We start from the raw sequence: 19,220 nt of genomic DNA, 5'->3' as shown, positions 1-19,220 counted from the left end.
GCCATATTCCACATTAGAATGACAAAAAATGAAGCCATACTTGTTCATCAGAAATGGTGTACAGTCTTTGAAATAAACACAGTATTAAGAGTGGTTGTGGTAAATGTGCTTTATCAATAATGCATCTTAAACTGCATGTGCAGAGATACGTGTCATGATTTTTTGTTCTAACCCAGAGCTATTATGTGAGAATCTATAATTTCGTGTAAACCATTATGACAGGTTAATAAATCTTGGTAAACTATGTACACAGAAACGAATACCAAAGTGAGACCATTGATCATATCTGTGGTCTTTTATCAGGACTGCGTAATGACCAATTGCAATATATAGTACATGCCATGGTGATTTATAGCTGCTGATATTCTGTAATGTATGCCCTGTTTAGTGGCGAGCTCTTCTTTCATTTGAACCTTTCCATATAACTTTTGTAGATTTAAATCAGATCTCATGAGCAATACAAAGAGAACACCAGGAACTTTTGTAATTTCAGTATTGCATCTTGTCTGAGCTGCAGGGCAGTGTCTGCTAGGACGGTTTGACAGAAAGTCTGATGGCTCATTCACAACAGAGGACACTGGTGCAGATATATAACGAAACTCTTCATTGTTTTGAAATAAGTTTCACAATATGCTGCATGAAAACTACATACTGGAACATTTGCAATGCAATGGTTTCAGTAGTTTTTGCAGCGCAGGAGAGCAAAAACTAAAAAAAAAAAAAAAAAAAAAAAAATAGAGGGCGCTAGTGCTAAGAAAAAGAGTGTGCCAGAAGAACCCTGCTGATACAAAGATCTCCACCTATGGTAATAAGTGGAGATCAGCAATATGATAAAATAATAATATGAATAGTAGTTGGCCACGATACTAATAATATGAGTATACTAAGTAGACAAGGAATTACCCAGGTTAAAAGGTAAAGGTGAATGAGATCATGTGAGGATTCCAGCTGGAGTTCATTATCAGGGAATAAAAGGAACATAATATACAGCGTCTGCATACAGAAAGAGGAAGATAATCAGATCAGTTAATAAAATGATGCAATAACGGCAAATAACTATCACTTGTATGACAATAAATATTAGTGAGTTTACTGTACAACGGTAAATATAAGATAACTGATGTTAAAGTTGATACAATTTTGTGATAAAAAATCTACGATAATACATAGTATCATCAATATATATATATATATATATATATATATATATATATATATATATATATATATATATATATATATATATATATATATATATTTGTGTGTGTGTGTGTGTGTGTGCAGTCCAGCATCTGTGCTAAGGTATAGGTGGAGACGTCGGTGGTGCAGTTGGTGGTGGTCTCAGCGCTGATGGAAGCTGCTGGGCCGTGGGAAGTTCTGGGGCAGGTGTTGTCCTGTTTCGGCTGTAAACCACCTTATTTCCAAAATAAACAAATTTCCGTGTTTTTCCTGGCCAAGCTAACTTTATACAATCCTAATTTCATGGAGTCTCTTTTTCCATACGGCTACCAAGGATTTTTATTATCTGAAATCCCACAAAGGTGAACACGATAGCAGGGTCCATAAAATTAGGAGTCATGAATGAGTGATGAAGGAAACAAGACATCTGAACACTGATAAAGTCATAGATGTTTAAGTAACCAGTCATATTCAACTGAGAAGAGATAATATTTACATCATGAATGGAGAAGCTGGAAGAGAGAACAATAGGCACAAAGATTTCGAAATTATGAGGACGACTGGCATATTGTTGGTGTGTTGGGATTTAGAAAGAGAATTCGACCTGCTGGACCAATAGTCTGGAGCAATGCAAAAAACCAAAAGATTCCAGTGACTTTAGAAGGACGTTCAGGCAGGTAGCACTAACAAATAACAGATTACGGAAAGAGAAGTAGTGTACATGGTTCAAATGCGTGTGGAAAATGGGTATATCTGGAGCAGGTATGAAGGAACAGGCAGAGGAATAGTCTTCACTGAAACATTACGGACTAGGGCATTCTTGCAGAGAGTAGCTGTGAGATGGAGGACACTAAAGAGGCAAACAGGGACGAAGGGACTCTGCAACACATGAACACGAATGTAAGGCATCAGACAGACAAAAGCAAAAGGCATATGGTTGTGAGACAAGGAAAAAAAAAACTCAGAGCACATTGATACAGTGAATAGGGAATCGCTGAAGGGCAGAGGAAATTGAATTACAATAGTTGAAAGAGATCAAAGGAAACTGAGTAGTGAAGTGGGATATGGACCATGATAACTGTGGAGAGGAAGGTAACTTTTAATAGGGGATAGTATAATTCTAGGCTGAAGAAAGAGAACACAAGATCAAGATTGAAGTTAGTGAGTCCATTCCGAAACTAAGAATTGATCTGACATCGGAACAACGTCTAGAATAACATGAGCACTGACAGCATCTACAAAAATCTTCAATTTGCAATATTAATGACTGGAGAGACAGGTGCAATGAGTCAAAATGGAAGGTGATATACAATATTTCTAGGACAATATTAATCTTTTCATAAAGTTTTACTAAGACATCAGAGAACTTGTTTAACTGTGTACCCATTTAACTCGTATGGTGATAGTATTACCAATTAATTTATGATGAACGTTTAGCAACGTCTCCTTTGCCTCCAAACGCCGAGGAAAATGTTTCTACAGTAACTGTGCATGATATGCTGACTAATCACTAGATATTGCTAAACCAAAAATACCACCAAGAAGTTAACCGAGATAAAAAAAAAAAGAAAAGACCTCAACACGTGATCTTCCAACAGAGGCACTGTGCAGTAGTGAAGCATTTAAAACTAGCAATTATTTTTTCTATTGTAAGGTTGGTACAAGGGTATCCAGAAGGATCCGTTGACATGTTAGTTGACCAAAGACGTGAGTAGGGATCATGTGATGACACTTGACTAGCAATTTTGGAAGTTCTTGGGTGATTGTCAGCAAACACTGTAGATCGCATCGGAGGGAGATGACGTCCTCCACTATCATTACTCACCCTTGGGCTTCACCAGTGTCCCCTGATGGAGGACTCCATCTCCACCCTCTCCACTCCACAACACCCCGGGGTGAAGCAAATGCAGCAGGCGCCTGCAAGGCTGTTCACACTCACCACAACATCTCGTCTATAGAAGAAATCAAGATTAAAGTTCATATCAGTTAAGTGGTCATGATAGGTGGAAGAAGAAACACAAGAATCAGCGGGGCGAGTCGCTGAACGAAGTTTTGGCTTATACTAACAGGTGGCGTAGAAGATGCTGAAGGGGCAACAAAAGTGGAAGAAGAGGAAGGAGACATAAGACGAAGTAGTAGGTTCTGTAGAAATTAGATGTTATGCTTTTGTGATTTTGTACAATATTTTCTGCATTTTTAGATTATTTTTGTCTTCTTCACCTTTATTGTTTGATACAGGGTGGCAATAGTCAGTAACGACGAATATGTTAAGCAAATCGTAGCTGAAGTTATAGTGAAAATTTCCTGGCCTTTGAAACTTTCTGATTTTTCATTCATTATGCATTCTTATTGTTTCTATAATAATATAATAACTATCGACACAGAACGTCACTTAAAATATTACACTTAAAGTCACTTATTACAGTTTGAGGCGTGTAGAATATTTCCCATGCGACTTTTATCGAAGATGTTGTATGCTGATAACTTGGTGTTCATTGCAGAGAATGAAAGGGAGGCGAGGAAAGATTAGGAAATGGAGACAGAATGGGACACAACGGTTTGAGAGAAACTGCAGATAAAACAAAACTGATATCTAAGGCTGGTGGCGGCAGTGTTGATGCAAAGGGAGTGTGGCCATGTGCACTTTGTCACAAGGGCGTGGGAAGTAACTGTGTCTTGTGCAGTGTTTGTGATAAGTTGGTGCACAAGACTTGTTGTGGTATTAGAGCTAGACTCTGAAATAATGCTGATTTCGTGTGTCCAATGCGTCAGGTAGAGCATGTAGATATTGTCAGACATAAAAGTATTCATCTTGCTGGAAAAGCTCTTGAGCGAATGCAGAGGAGCTTTGCTATTTGGGGGACAAGTTATGTGTTGGAGGTGGTTAGGGTAAGGAATGGGCGGAGAAAGTTCAGGGAGTTGCTGCCTCTCCTAGCACTGAGAGAGCTCTCCCACCGTGTTAAGGTATCGTTGTATGAGTCATGTGTTAGAAGTGTAATGCTGCATGGTTGTGAGACCTAGGCAATAAGGTCATGCATTGGCTAAAACGTACAGAAATGACAGTCATTAGATGGATGTGTAGTGCGACCTTGAATGCGAGGCCTGGAGGGCTAGGGTTACGATTGAAGAGATGAGAGGTAGGATGGCACTGGAATGTATTGGTGTTGTGATGAGGAGGGATAGATTCAGACAGTCTGGGCATGCTGAGAGGATGGAAGACGACAACTGGGGGCGGAAAGTGAAAAGTGTGATCGTTGAGGGTAGGGTTGCGAGAGGCAAATCGAAAAAGACCTTAGACGAGGTCATATAATGTGATCTCTTGGAGAAGTGGCTGAATAGGGAGGCTGTCAGCGTGGAGAGCCGCCATTAGGTGACTATGGCTGACACATGCAAGCATGTTGAAGCCTTTATATGCGAAACTAAACGTTTATATATTTCTTCATTAAACTTTCTGTATGACAAGGTTTTAATACATGGTTTTTCAAGATATTCCAAGCATCCTTTTGAAAGAAGGAGATTAATCTAGAAACATCTCTAAATGATATTTTTCTTCCTGCATAGAGGGGAACAAGTCAAGAGTGAGAGCAGTGGAAATGAGTTACTTGAGAGGAGCATGTGGAGTGACATGGAGGGACAGGTTGACGAATGAAGAAGTGAAGGAACGTTGTGGGATGGATGTGGATGTGATTGAGAAGATTAGGAGAAATACACTGAGGTGGTTTGGACATGTGGAGAGAATGGAGAATGAAAGACTGACTAAGAGGGTGTATGCAGGTGAGGTGGAGGGAGGGAGAGGTAGGGGTAGACCGAAGATGAGGTGGAGGGATGGAGTTGAGAGGTATATGAGGGAGGGGGGAGAGAGTTGGGGGGAGGGTAGTCAAATGGTGGGTGACAGCAACTTGGAGGCGTTTGTCTACGGCCACCCTTTGCGGGATTAGGGCGTCGGGATATAGATAGATAGATAGAATTGGCTTATTATAACTTTCTTGTTAGTACATGAACAGTGTACTGTACAGATACAAATTCGAACACTTTCATGAAGTTGCCAGAACGTCCCAGTAGACGTGACCGCCCTTCAAAGGTGTGATTTCGAAGAGGAGACTGGAGGCATTTTCAACAAGGTAATGCCACAAAGAGAAGCAAACTGGTACTCTGCCGTCAGCCTCTTTAGTCAGGTTACGGGTTTTATTGATTTGTGCATGTTTTCTATAGGCGTTTTTTTCTTTAGTTCTGTGGAGACGTCTTATGGTAAAGAATAAAACAAGAAGGATTTTCGTATTGTAAACCCATCAGCTCGAAATGTCTCCTATAACCTGAAGGAAAGCAACTAAAACAGATAAAAATCATTAATTACAGAGTTATTTGTACTGACTAGTGTATCCTGCACCTCAGACTCCTTCAGGTGGACGGTGGTAAAATGGAACTGGCTTTACTGCTTACCTTTGAGGACGTCAGGCCTGCTCATCGTGCTCACCTTTTCACTCTCTAGGGCTCGGACGAGAACCCATCAAACTACATGCTGAATATACCCCTTCTTGCAACCCACCATCCTCTTTTCGGGGGATATGGAGGTAGTTGAGGGAAGTTTTTGGAACCCTGCAGTGGATCCTCCCGGTTATATCGATACTACCACATGAAGGCGACCCTCTTTGGCCCCTGGCAGCACGGCCACTGGTACTGTACATTCAATGGTTTACTTAGTGCCGTGCGAGTCAGGGAATTGTGTGTGTGTGTGTGTGTGTGTGTGTGTGTGTGTGTGTCCTTTTCTCAATTTTTCGTTGGTCTATCAATATGCAATGTTGTAAGTGAGGTATTAAAATAATTTGCTGCTGGACATATCAGGGAGAATATATTTTCCTATAAAATGGAACAGTCGTATTTTGACACAGTATCTTACAGTGCAAACTTTTTTTTTTTAAATGAATAGGGTAAGTATTCTCATGCTTTAGTTTGTTTACATGATAATAAAGCTGTCTTCATATTACGCTAAAGTTATGAAATAAAATGACTGGTACGAAATAAACAGCTCAGATAAAGAGAGTTTGTCTATCCTTAACCACACTGCTGAGTTACCACTCCCTGTTGTGTTAAAATGCATTTAGGGCAAAACCTTGAAGAACAGGAATGAAAAGTATATCAGTCTCGTGGAAGTGCTGATCTCTTGGCTTTGTCATCACGAGCAAAAGAAATACAAAACAGACACCAAAACGCGTATGACGAGAAAAGATTGTTGATGGATCTCGGGGAGGAATGAGGTACATGTGGAAAGTGGACAGAGTGCTGCTTGGAGACCGTCAGCGAAATTTTGTTCATGATGCCACACACAGTACTGGTAGGTTTATTTTCTTGCGCACAGACCACTGTTGTCATTGAGGTGAATACAGACATCACCGTGCTGCTGTATTACCTTGTCTGAATAAGAAACCTATTATCTGTAATTTACTGCAGCTCAGAGTCAGAACAGTTAACAAAATACGCGATGAGAATAAGGAATGTGAAAACCATAAAACGATATCTTAGAAAATAAAATATGCCAGCGTATTTTTAGTCGTGCAGCTGTTGCACATGACTGGCCATAGATCTAACAGTTCGATTCTGAAAGCCCAGCGTCCTTCTGCGTGCCACACGCCTTTGTACGTCACCACATCTGCGGTAAACCCCACCATTTATATCGAATACATTCTGATGCTGTTTTCTTCACAACTAGTGTAATGATATTCGCAGGGGTGCTTTTATGATATATCGATGGATTTTGTCAAGGATTAATCAAGCATCTGTAAACGAAATGCAGTAATCAGACTGTTCCCTTCCCCAGCCTGGGATCGAATTCATGTCTCATCTTACTGCAACAAACCGCATCTGAGTTTGCCTTTTGTATTTGCAAAAGGCTGACATTATATATTCCCAACAATAAATATTTCAAACATGAGGCGGACGTGTTTTTACAAGGAAATATTAACAAAGAAAGAGACAGAAGCAGCTGGTCATGTTGCCCATGTAGCCTAATGTTTATACAAGGGTGCCCGAGTGATACATGACAATCTTCGGTACAATACCTTTTGGAAGAAGACTACAATTATGTTTCGTTTTGTGCATACACTGACGGTCCTTACAGCTTCCTCAGGTTGTATCATACCTTCAAACATACTGCCAGGTGTACAGGAGTGGACAGGGTTATATGAGGGCAACAGTAGACATACCTAACTCCTCACTTTTGAACAGTCTCTCCTAAGCTTAACAAAATGAATGGAGGATGCTCCTTTGTTTTTCCTTCCTCCATTCATTGTCTTTTAACAAAAATCGTTTGGGGACAGCAAGTATTAGAAAATGACGTCCTCCGGGTGAAACGGGTTGTCCTGTGTTTCCAAGAATCTCTTCGGTTTTGTCCTGCTGCAGACCAATATTTTTTTTTTTCATCCGTGGAGAGATGTCCTGTGCGGAATAGATTATGCAAGAACACCGGCAACTAGATAATAGCATGTAGCCACTCCAGTAAAGTGACTTTTTACCTGCGGCGATAGCCAGCAAGTCAATGAGTGGTCAGCGTTCTTCTTGTTCTTCTTCTGCTTCTGGCGGATTTGTTAAAAGGAGGTCTTTGGAGACATGAAAGTGGTCCCATATAGAGTAATTGATACGGATAATCCAAATCTGCCATTAGCTGACACCTGAGGTGGCGCCATCTAACGACAACTTTAGCGAATGTGCCTAATTTAAGCCCATTGAAACATAAAAGTGGTCCCATATAAGGTTATTTGACATGGCTAGTTATTTTTTACAGCAAACTGTAAGCCTCGTCTCAGGTCTCAGAGCATTTCTACTCTTGTTTGGTGTTAATGTTGCCAACACCGACATAACCGAACTGCTCTACACTCAGTTTTATCAAAGTCTTTCAGCTCTCCTCGATCCCCGGAAAGGACGAGGAAGAGGGGGAGGAGGATAATTTTAACCTGCAGGCCACATAGTTGACGTTCAAATGAACCTGGGGCCACAACAGTTACTGCAACTGTCACCTGACGATGTAATTTCTTCGAGAACACCTTTCACAGCGAAGTAGTTTAGTGTCAATATCCCGTCACTGTAAGAGGTTTCCGTAAACTTATAAAAATTCACCTGGAGGCAGCCAATGAAAGATCGCGTCCTCGCCACGAAGCAGTTAATTTTCACGCTTTCTACACATGAATTTTGCAGAATTGATCAGTATTAGAATTAAAAAAAAAAATCTTTAGAAAGGGACGTCTGTTTCTAGTTCTTTCAGGGTAATTCCAGGCGATTTCACTGGAAGGATTAGACATAACCTTCCTTGACTCAGTCGCTGCCAGGGTGTTCTCTTGGACTGAATAAAATGGCCTGGTGAGAACAAAATTAGCCATTAAAAAAAAAAGTCATCAAGCTGACAGTGTTACTAATATATTAATCATTCAATGGATGAGCATTCTTTTAATGTGGGGTATGCAAACGTGGTTAGTCTGGTGGGGGTTACAACACCCCAGTACAAAAATACATGTAGTGTTACTAACATGTAAAACATAGTCATACTGCCGCTTCAGCATGTCTCTGGAATCAATAATGAAAAGATTGAATGCCTTGTAGGTGGTGTTTATTAATTTATAATAATAAAATACAATAAATTATAATATCAGTAAGAAAATAACAAATGGACTCGTCACATTTGTCAGGTAAACGCGCACAGGAAAATAAATATTGTTTATCATTATACTGATTTTTAAAATCAGTATAATGATAAACAATATGCAAAAATGAGATAAAAACAACAATCTATATCACAATATGATCAAAATGGTTAGTTTGATGGGTGGCTGGACACCCCAGGGGGGGGGGAAGTGCCCCTCTCTCTCACTACAGCAGAGGCAGGACTAAACCAATCCACATGCTCCCTCCCCTCACTGAATCAGGAGAGTACTGGAACGGAGAGAAATATTCGAATTACCGGCTAGGAAATATGAGCTTTTAAAAACATTTGGGGTGCCAAAACACCCCACCTGACTAACGAAGGGTTAAATCCATCTCCACAAAGGTGCTTCTACAGCCAGGACAAGAGGTTAATCAGCAGAACTTAAAAATACGTGGTCATTTATCAAGTATGTCATGATCACCGGATTAGAGCAGTTGACCATTTCACATCCATTTGGCGCCGCGCTGGTGGGAGAGTGATCATTCGCTTCCGGCAAGTCTCTCTTTTAGTTCAAAGGTTGGCGAGTTTCCCAGTCAGTATATAAATGACACAAGACTGGCATTGTACGTGTGGCGTTTCATTTAAATCCATTCATTAATAATGGATATACTGGGAATATTCTGGGGACTCAGAGTAATGAATCATCCAGTCCTTACTTCATATCTCCCCTAACCACCTTATTCAGCTCATCAGTCCCACTTTGTTTGGTACTGTAGCTTTCAGATAAGCCTGTCCAACTTGGGAAAGAACTCTTAACTGAAGGGGTTAATGACATATTTATCCAAACCCCCCAGGATAAATGTCTCTCCTAAGCTAAAAAAAAGATAATCCTCTGAACGTAAAAAGTATTCACTATAAAACAAGAGATCGGAATTGAAGGGGCCATCCGTTCCATTGCTTCTATTGCCAGATGATATATTTTTAACTTAATACAGGCCCATGGTAGTGAAGAGGCTAAATAGAACTGTCATTAACCTCATCACTAGGAAGAACAGATTATATCCCTGTTTTGTTGCCGTCGGATGAACTGCTTTAGAAAGGAGACACTACCAGCCATCCGCTAAACTCGTCGCTCTGATAACGTACACTTATATTTTTTTTTTCTGGCTGGCTACAGACGATTTTCTTCACGTTGGAATAGCTCTGTCTTACTTAAATGATTAACTGACTCAACATCTAACCCATGCAGGTGAAATGTCTTCGCTATGGTGAATAAAATCGCCCGGAGATTATATGATTTAGGGTCGTATGCTTAAGCCTGAAATCGCAAAGTGGAATGCAGACACCAGATTTATGATGGTGATTTTTGAAGTACGTGGTGATTAACCCCTTGAATCCCATGACGTATTTTCTTTGTCTTCTTGCTATCTTCAGACGATTTTATTCAGCTCAGGGGAGACGTTTCAATTTCGAGTGGACATATACAGCCTTCATAAACCCCTTCACTGATACACATCCTTCCCAAGTTGAATAAAATCGTGTGGAGACAACAATAATATAATCTGGAATAAATCGTCAGGTTCAAGGGGTTAAGAAACGTATTTGGCCTTCCTAAGCCGGTTTGCTGACTGCATAGTCTGGAGAGAGAGAGAGAGAGTGAGACCCCCTTCTCTCTCTCTCTCTCTCTCTCTATATATATATATAGTAAACGAAAGAGAGTGAGACCCCCTTCTCTCTCTCTCTCTCTCTCTCTCTCTCTCTCTCTCTCTCTCTCTCTCTCTCTCTCCAGAAGCATTATACTATTTAATCGCGTGTCTACACTCACACACTGTTCGTCCAGAGGGTGCAATATTTCCCTTACCAACACCATACATAACATATATTGGTGATGACCCTACTCCAATCTGCCCGCCTTCTCACTCTCTCCTACTCCACAGCAGTCCACTTCCGCACACACCTTGCCACCAAGCAGGGCCATCCCACCCTTTCTTTTCCTGCAACATTGCCTTCCTCTATTAATAACTCGTCCCACTGACCAACGTCTCCTCAAGTCCCCCATAACCTACCACATATTCTATTCTATTTTTAACTGCCTTGGGGAAATCGTCTTCAGTGTTCAGCGCCATGGCACACGGCATCACAGATATCGGTAATATCAAAATCTATTGCTGAACTTGAGATTATCATGAATCTCGTATGATGGCTCTAAACAACTATACCATAACGACGTTTGGCTTCCCAACCACAGTGCCCAGTACACATTACACGTCATGGTATTTTAGGTTCTGCTTATCTTTGTCCTACGATTGCCATACTATGTGTGTCCATTGTCTGTCGTTGAAACTGCAAGGCTAGTATCGGGCCAGTTTTTGCTGTTGAAGAGAGAAGGACCACTCTATCCTTCCCTGGGTCTATTGTGTAGTATTGTAGCAACTTGTAATGACCCCATGAATGCACCAGTCTCTCTCTCTCTCTCTCTCTCCCTCTCTCTCTCTCACACACACACACACACACACACACACACACACACACACACACACACACACACACACACACACACAATTTCGGCCCTTCCTCGTATAATGGGTAACGAGACCTGATACTGTCTTACTTATCATATCGCATCACTGCGACGAGATTGCACCCTTATCAATGCCCTTGTGTAAATCTACTGGATGACGTTGGGCAGCTTCAGAACTCGTGGGTGTTTTACCTAAAGCGCGGTGGTTGGGTTTTACCATCCAGGTGCTGATGCACCAATGCTGCTTACGTTTACTTGGACGCTTCAACAGCAATCAGCCTTTATCCTACCGTAGGTCCATGTTATCCTTGGCTGTTATACTGTATAAGCCTGTATGATGACACGGTGCACAAAACACTCCATATTTTACATTTAAAATTGCATTGTTCACTGTATTTCTTAATATTTCTATTGCTTGAAAACAGGATCTCATTCAGACTGTTGGGAGGTGAAAGACTGTTCAACGGTCAGTGTTGTCACCATAACCGCGACTTTGGCTGCTGTCTTGGCAGGAGCGTGAATAAGTTGGTGAAGTGTATTACCAGACTCCCTGCACAAATACACCTAGACTATAGACAATTTTACACTCTCCCAGCAGCACCACGCCACCGATATATTTTGTGTAGCCGTGGCCACATACTAACACCTTGCATTATAATGGCAGACGAAGAACAGACATGCATGGTAAAGGAAATATTGCTCCCTCTGGATGAACAGTGTGTGAGTGTAGACACACGATTAAACAGTATAATGTGTCTGGTGCTAAGGAGGGCATGAATGTGCAATACTTGTATGAAAACTAATGTATGAATGTTTTAAAGGGAATATAATATACGATGATCAATGTTTGTTGATGTGCCACAGCTATCTAGACTAATGAAACAGCATCTCGAAGAACGCGACATCGTTTGTGGACTGAACATCCATAACACCGTCATTTCAATTATCATAATAGACGATATGCATTCATTATGCAAATAAAGTATGTCATTACCTCCGCGTGATCCATCAGTATAATGACTGCACAATATTTTCGCACAACAAGCCAATAGCTGTCCACCACTCAAAGTAGGTATAAGCCTATGCAACAGGACATCTACTTATACCATGGTTTGCGAATATAATGATTGTTTTTCCTCTCACTAAAACAGACTGGATGATGCGCAACACGGCATGACCATTGTGTCACATGCATAATCATAAATCATTTATGGCCACCCTGGTTCAACCACACAAATGTTACAGCAGTCGAGTCGCACACTCACTAGACTTAGGTGAACCACGCTTCGAGACACCGGACATCATACCCTCTAACATTTATATTTAACTGCAGTTGTTCACCACATTGTATGACAAACATTAAGACTCCAAAATTCATCCAATACTCGTTATTGCATACGGAGTTAAAGATCACCTCAGAACATCTCTATAATCACATCCTTCATCATTCTAAATGAAACACGACAAAGTTTTGATACATGCTCTTCCACTACCTGTCCCTTCTCCCCTGCGTTCCCCCTCGCCTCCTGTCAGAGAAACAATGGGATCCAATGGCATTGCTATTTGTTTTTCTCATTACCTTCCACTATACATAAGTGGCAAACACTTGTATTTGTAGACAGGGTATGACTTGATAGCACACTGTTTCTGAGGGTACTAGATACTGTAGCAGAGGGGAAGCTCTGCCGGGTCTGCCCATTCACTTACTACGATGTATACAAACACAGTGGTGCCACATTTCGCCAAAAACACCACCAGCTGTGCTCGTTAAGAGTGGAGGTAACTCATGAGAGAAAGCCATTTTCTATGTAAGGTATACTCAGGTATTTATGTTGGGAAGGTATAGCAATGTTCAGTACACTTTTCTGATTACTTATTACTTCAGCATCTATCACAATTTGAGTGTCTTTCTCACTGTGAATGCATTATCTTACACTTACTTGAAGATAGGTACAACCTGACTTCATTATGTACAGTCCTGGCATTTACAAGAAGGTATTTGTAACTTGACTTCACTATATAGTCCTTACACTTACAAGAAAATATTTACAACTAACACTTACATGAAAATATTTACAAAATACCTTCACTATGTACAGCACTGGATGAGGCACACTGGCAGAGTGAGGCAGAGTGAGCGTGAGGGGGGGAGCGAGTGAGTGTATGGCCTTGACAGCCTGGGGGATGGTAGAGGAGCAGTTACCATACATGCCTGCCAATTTTTACCCGCAAATCTTGAAAAATGTGGTCACAGTGAAGTTTTTTATTTTAGACCATTTTAAAATGGCACTGGCACTGGGCGCGCGGTTATGTCAGATCATTTTAAAACGACACTGGCATGCGGCGGGTTAAGATTTAAGTGTACAACCTTAAAATACTAAGTAGCTGATCGGACTGAAAGGTTTAATGTTTTTTCTGGGCCAGGACACCTTATTATTAAATCTCACTACTGCCCCATGATATTGAGACTATATTGTTATTACTTTGCCTTGGAGTAAATTGGCATCTCTCCATGTTCACTGCTCAGATGTAACAGTATATCAACCCTGAGGAAATGATGTAGAGCCACAGTGTCATCTTTTTCTGCCCTGGAGCTACGTGAAATAAGCTGCAAAAGGATGGATATTTGGGCCAAGTAAAAGTACAGGTCAAACAAGAGGTAGTGAGCAGCATAACTGTTTCTTATCGACTGTTATACTAAGCTGGTGATATATACAGTACTACACAGTGAGTCCAAAGGCAGGAAAAATAGGAGAAAACATGCATTTCTTTTTCTTTTCTTTTTTTCTTTTCTTTTTTTCTGACGGTGGTAGTTGTGTTAGTTGTAGTGGTGGCAGTAGGTGTGGTGGTTGTGGTGATGGTGATACTTGTTGTGGTTGTGGTAATGGTGGTAGTTGTGGTTGTGATGATATTTGTTGTGGTTGTGGTAATAGTGGTTGTTGTGGTGATGGTGGTGGTTGTGGTGGATGTGGTGATGATGATACTTGTGATGGCTGTGGTGATGATAATTTTTTTTTTTTTTTTTATGCGAGGAAGAAGGAACCAAAGGCCATGAGCCCGCAGTGACAGTTCCCTCCAGGAGAAAAACAAAATACAACAGAGAGCCAAATTCAAGATCCGATCATTTTGAGATGCCTGGACACACTACGTTTGAAAGACTGGAGATCATAGGCAGGAGGAAATACAGACTGAGGGAGACAGTTCCAGAGCTGACCTGTTGCATAAATGAAAGACTGGGAGTAACGGTTAACTCTTGCATTAGAGAGTTGGACAGAAAAGGGATGAGAGTTTGCTGCCAGACGGGTGCTACGCGCCCGTCGTAGAGGTGGAGGAATGCAAGCAGACAGTTCAGAGGAGCAGTGACCATTAAAGTAGCGATAGAAAAGAGATAAAGATGCAACAGTGCGGCGAAGAGACAGAGGTTGAAGGGAGTCAGTAAGAGGAGGAGAGTTAATGAGACGAAAAGCCTTTGACTCCACCCTATTGAGAAGAGCTGTATGTGGGGAGCCTCCCCACACATGAGAGTTGTACTCCACACAGGGGCGGATAAAACCCCTGTATAGAGTCAACAATTGTGCAGGGGTAAAGAAAGAGCGGAGTCGGCTTAGCACACCCAATCTCTTGGAAGCAGATTTTACAAGAGATGTAATATGATCTTTCCAAGATAAGTCCCGAGTAAATGAAACCCCAAGCATGTTCAAAGATGATGCAGGATGAAGCTGAATATTATTAAACATTAGTGGGTATACCTGTGGAAGATTTTGTCGGGTTGATAGGTGTAAGAACTGAGTCTTAGATGCATTAAAGACAACCATATCATTTTTACCCCAGTCAGAGATATGAGCCAAGTCAGACATTAGGTGTGCCATAGCCTCATCCCTTGTTTCTTGAAGTAACTGTTGAGATGGGCGTTGCGGGAACCGAATGGAAAGGTGAAGGGTGGAGTCATCAGCGTATCAGTGGATAGGGTTAGATGTACAGCTTAGAAGATCATTGATGAATAAAAGGAAGAGAGTTGGTGATAGGACAGAGCCCTGAGGAACACCACTGTTGATAGATCTAGGAGAAGAACGATGGCCGTCTACGACAGCGGCTATAGAACGACCAGAAAGGAAGCTAGCGATGAAGGCACAGATAGAAGGATAGAAACCGTAGGAGGGCAGTTTGGAAATTAAAGATTTATGCCAGACTCGATCGAAAGTCTTTGAGATGTCAAGTGCAATGGCAAAGCTTTCGCCAAAGTCCCGAAAGGAGGATGACCAGGAGTCTGAAAGGTAGGTGAGAAGATCGCCAGTGGAGCGTCCCTGACGGAACCCATACTGACAATCGGAAAGAAGGTTGTGATAGGAAAGATGCCTTAAAATTTTTTTATTAAGAATTGACTCGAAAACTTTTGAAATACAGGACGTTAAAGCAATTGGACGATAGTTAGAGGGTTGGGAGTGGTCACCCTTCTTTGGGACTGGCTGAATGAGAGCAAACTTCCAGCAAGAAGGAAAGGTACAAGTTGACAGACAAAGGCGAAATAGTTTGCCTAGGCAGGGTGTAAGCACAGAAGCACAGTTTTTGAGAACAACAGGAGGGACCCCATCAGGCCCATATGCCGTGTTAGTATTGAGGCCAGTAATGGCAGAAAATACATCAACTGAAGAAATTTTAATGTCAGCCATGAGGAAGTCAGAGGGGGGAAGTGATGGAGGAACAGCACCGGAATCGTCTAAGGTGGAATTGGAGGAGAAAGTCTGTGCGAAGAGATCTGCTTTATCAGTAGAAGAAATAGCTAAAGAACCATCAGAGTAGAAAAGAGGAGGGAAGGATGATGAGGTAAAGTTGTTAGAAAGATTTTTGGCAAGGTGCCAGAAGGAGCGGGAAGAATTCGAGTTGGAGAGTTGAGAGCATTTAGTATGGATGAAATTATTTTTAGTAAAGCGAAGAACAGACTTAGCACGATTCCGGGCAGAAACGTAAAGATTATGTGATTCAGGGGTGGGTTGGCTCCGGTACCTTTTGTAGGCCTTCTCCTTGTTGCGGACAGCATTAGAACAAGCGTGATTAAACCAAGGCTTTCTTGCGTTAGTCAAAGGATATGAGAAAGGAATGTATGCTTCCATGCCCGAGAGAATAACCTCCGTAATGCGCAAGGCACACTCAGATGGCTCCCGGCCATGGAAGCAATAATCATTCCAGGGAAAATCAAAGAAGTACTGCCTGAGGGCCTCCCAGTCCGCAGCTCCAAAATGCCACAGACGACGTTTCCCTGGAGGGTCCGCAGGCCGTACTGGAGCGATAGGACAGGTTAAGGTAATAAGGTTGTGATCGGAGGAGCCCAACGGAGAGAAAAGATTAACAGAGTAAGCAGAAGGATAAGTTGTGAGGAAGAGGTCAAGTATGTTGGAGCTCTCTCCAAGGCGGTCAGGGATACGGGTAGGGTGCTGTACAAGCTGCTCTAGGTCATTAAGGATAGAAAAGATGTAGGCTTGTTCACCAGGTGGATCCGTGAAAGGAGAGGAGAGCCAAAGGTGGTGGTGAACATTGAAATCTCCAAGAATGGAGATTTCAGAGAAAGGAGAAATGGACAGAATGTGTTCCATCGTAGAAGTAAGATAGTCGAAGAATTTTTGATAGTCAGTAGAATTAGGGGATAAGTAAACAGCACAGATATATTTAGTCAGAGAATGACAGGAAAGCCGAAGCCAGAGAGTGGAGAATTCAGAAGAATCAAGTTCAGGAACACGAGAGCAAGATAAGTCGTTGCGTATGTATACACAACAGCCACCTTTGGCTTTGAAATGAGTATAGAGAAAGTAGGAGGATACAGAAAAGGGTTTGCTGTCAGTTGCCACAGACAGCTGAGTCTCCGTTAGAAAAAGAAGGTGAGGTTTAGAGGAGGAGAGGTGGTGCTCAACAGAGCGAAAGTTAGATGAAAGGCCGCGAATGTTGCAGAAATGAAGAAGAAGAGAGTCAGACAGTGGTTCCAGGCACCTCGAGTCGTCACCGGGAGAGGGGCAGATGGCGGGGGCATTTATGGTCCCCCCCCCCTGGGGACTCCGAGGCTGGGTGAATTGACGCCATTTTGGTGAATTTTGAATAGGAAGTGTAGTGTGTACTGTGCATGTAGTTTGGTGAAGATAGATAGAGAAATTTGTACTGGAGAGCATGCTGGCCTACTCTCTGTGTAACTGAGACACTGAAAAAGTTCAGCAAAGGGGGATGGTCAGGAACTAGTCCTGAGGGCTGATGAAACGGGAGCTCCAGCACTCCCTGTGGTTATGGTTGTAGTTGTGGTGCATCTGTTGATGATGGCGGTTGTGGTCATGGTACTTGTGGTGGTAGTGGTGATGGAGGTAGTTGTACTGGTAATGGTGATAGTGGTAGTTGTGGTAGGTGTGGCTATTGTATGTTGATGGCTGTGGAGGTTGTAGTGATGGGGATAGTTGTGGTGGTTGTGGTGATAGTGGTAGTTGTGGTGATAGTGGTAGTTGTGGTAGCTGTTGTGTTGATAGTTGTAGTTGTGGTCGTGGTGCCTGTTGTGATGATAGTGGTAGTTGTGGTGATGGTAAAAGTTGTTGTGGTTGTGGTCATGGCGGTACTTGAGAAGGTTATGGTGATTGTGGTAGCTTGGCCGGTTGTGGTGATGGTGGTAGTTGTGGTGGTTGTGTAGGTGCTGGTATTTGTGATAGTTGTGGTGATGAAGGTATGTGTAGGTTGTGGTGATGCTAGCAGGGATGGTGATGCTGGTAGTTGTGGTGGTCGTGATGATGGTGGTAGTTGTGGTATTGGTGGTAGTTGTGGTAGTAGTGGAGATTGTGATAGCCGTAGTGGTTGTGGAGATGGTAGTAGTTGTGATGTTGGTGGTAGTTGCTGTGATGATGATTGATGTGGTGGTTATGGTGATGATGGTAGTTGTGGTGGCTGTGGTAATAGTAGTAGCTGTGGTGGTTGTGGTGATGGTGACAGCTGTGGTGGTTGTGGTAATCGTGTTAGCTGTGGTGGTTGTGGTAATGATGGTAGCTATGATAATGGTAGTAGCTGTGGTGGTTGTGGTAATGATGGTAGAGGTGGTTATTGCAGTGATGGTGCTAGTTGCGGTAATTTTGGTAATGGTGGTTGATGTGGTGGTTGTAGTGATGGTGACAGCTGTGGTTAGATACAGTAGTGGTGAAAGTTGTGGTGGTTGTGGTGACGAAGGTAGGTGGGGTATTGCTCTAGTAATTATTTTCCCGCCTTTTTTTTTTAGCACTTTCGAATTATCCTTTACCGCCTCCACAGATGGCCCTAATGTTTTGCTGTAGTGTAGCTAAAGGAAGTGGTAGCGCCTGTTCCTTACCAATTTATCCCTTTAAATGATACGTTAATATATTCTCTAATGCTATATATGCTCTGTCTATAAAATACTGTATTAAACAACGTACTAGGTGATTATATGGCGAAATATGCCAAGGAATCGTTGAGCAAATGTGTAGCCAAAAATCGTTAAGGAAGAGATACTATATCCTGTTACCTTTACCTTGGACCCAAATTGCCATCTCTAAATTTTGAATGCAAAGTTGTGACTATAGATTAACAATAGAGTACTGTATATTGGAGTCACGAAGAAGTGGAACCGGAACGGAGGCATGGCTGTAGCACCATTTTTTTCTGCCACGAACTAGGGCAAATAAGCAGCAAAAGGACGAAAAGCTGGGCCAAGCTGAGGTTGAAGAAATATAGGAAGCCTCCAGAATTGACAGACGAGGCATATCTGTCTCAACAACTTGAATTTGGCGACGTATTTTAATATAAAATTCTTGTTACATAAAGAATATTATGTAAAGCTTGGGAGGGACTTTTGAAACGGAGGCGTGAGATAAGCTTCAATTATCGCTTTACTGCTTGGGTGACGTTAAA

Source organism: Coenobita brevimanus, chromosome 56 (genome assembly GCF_032717465.1).
Source record: "Coenobita brevimanus isolate Jiangsu-jjx chromosome 56, ASM3271746v2, whole genome shotgun sequence".
Taxonomy (NCBI): Eukaryota; Metazoa; Arthropoda; class Malacostraca; order Decapoda; family Coenobitidae; genus Coenobita; species Coenobita brevimanus.
Note: the sequence above shows the minus strand (reverse complement) of the source record.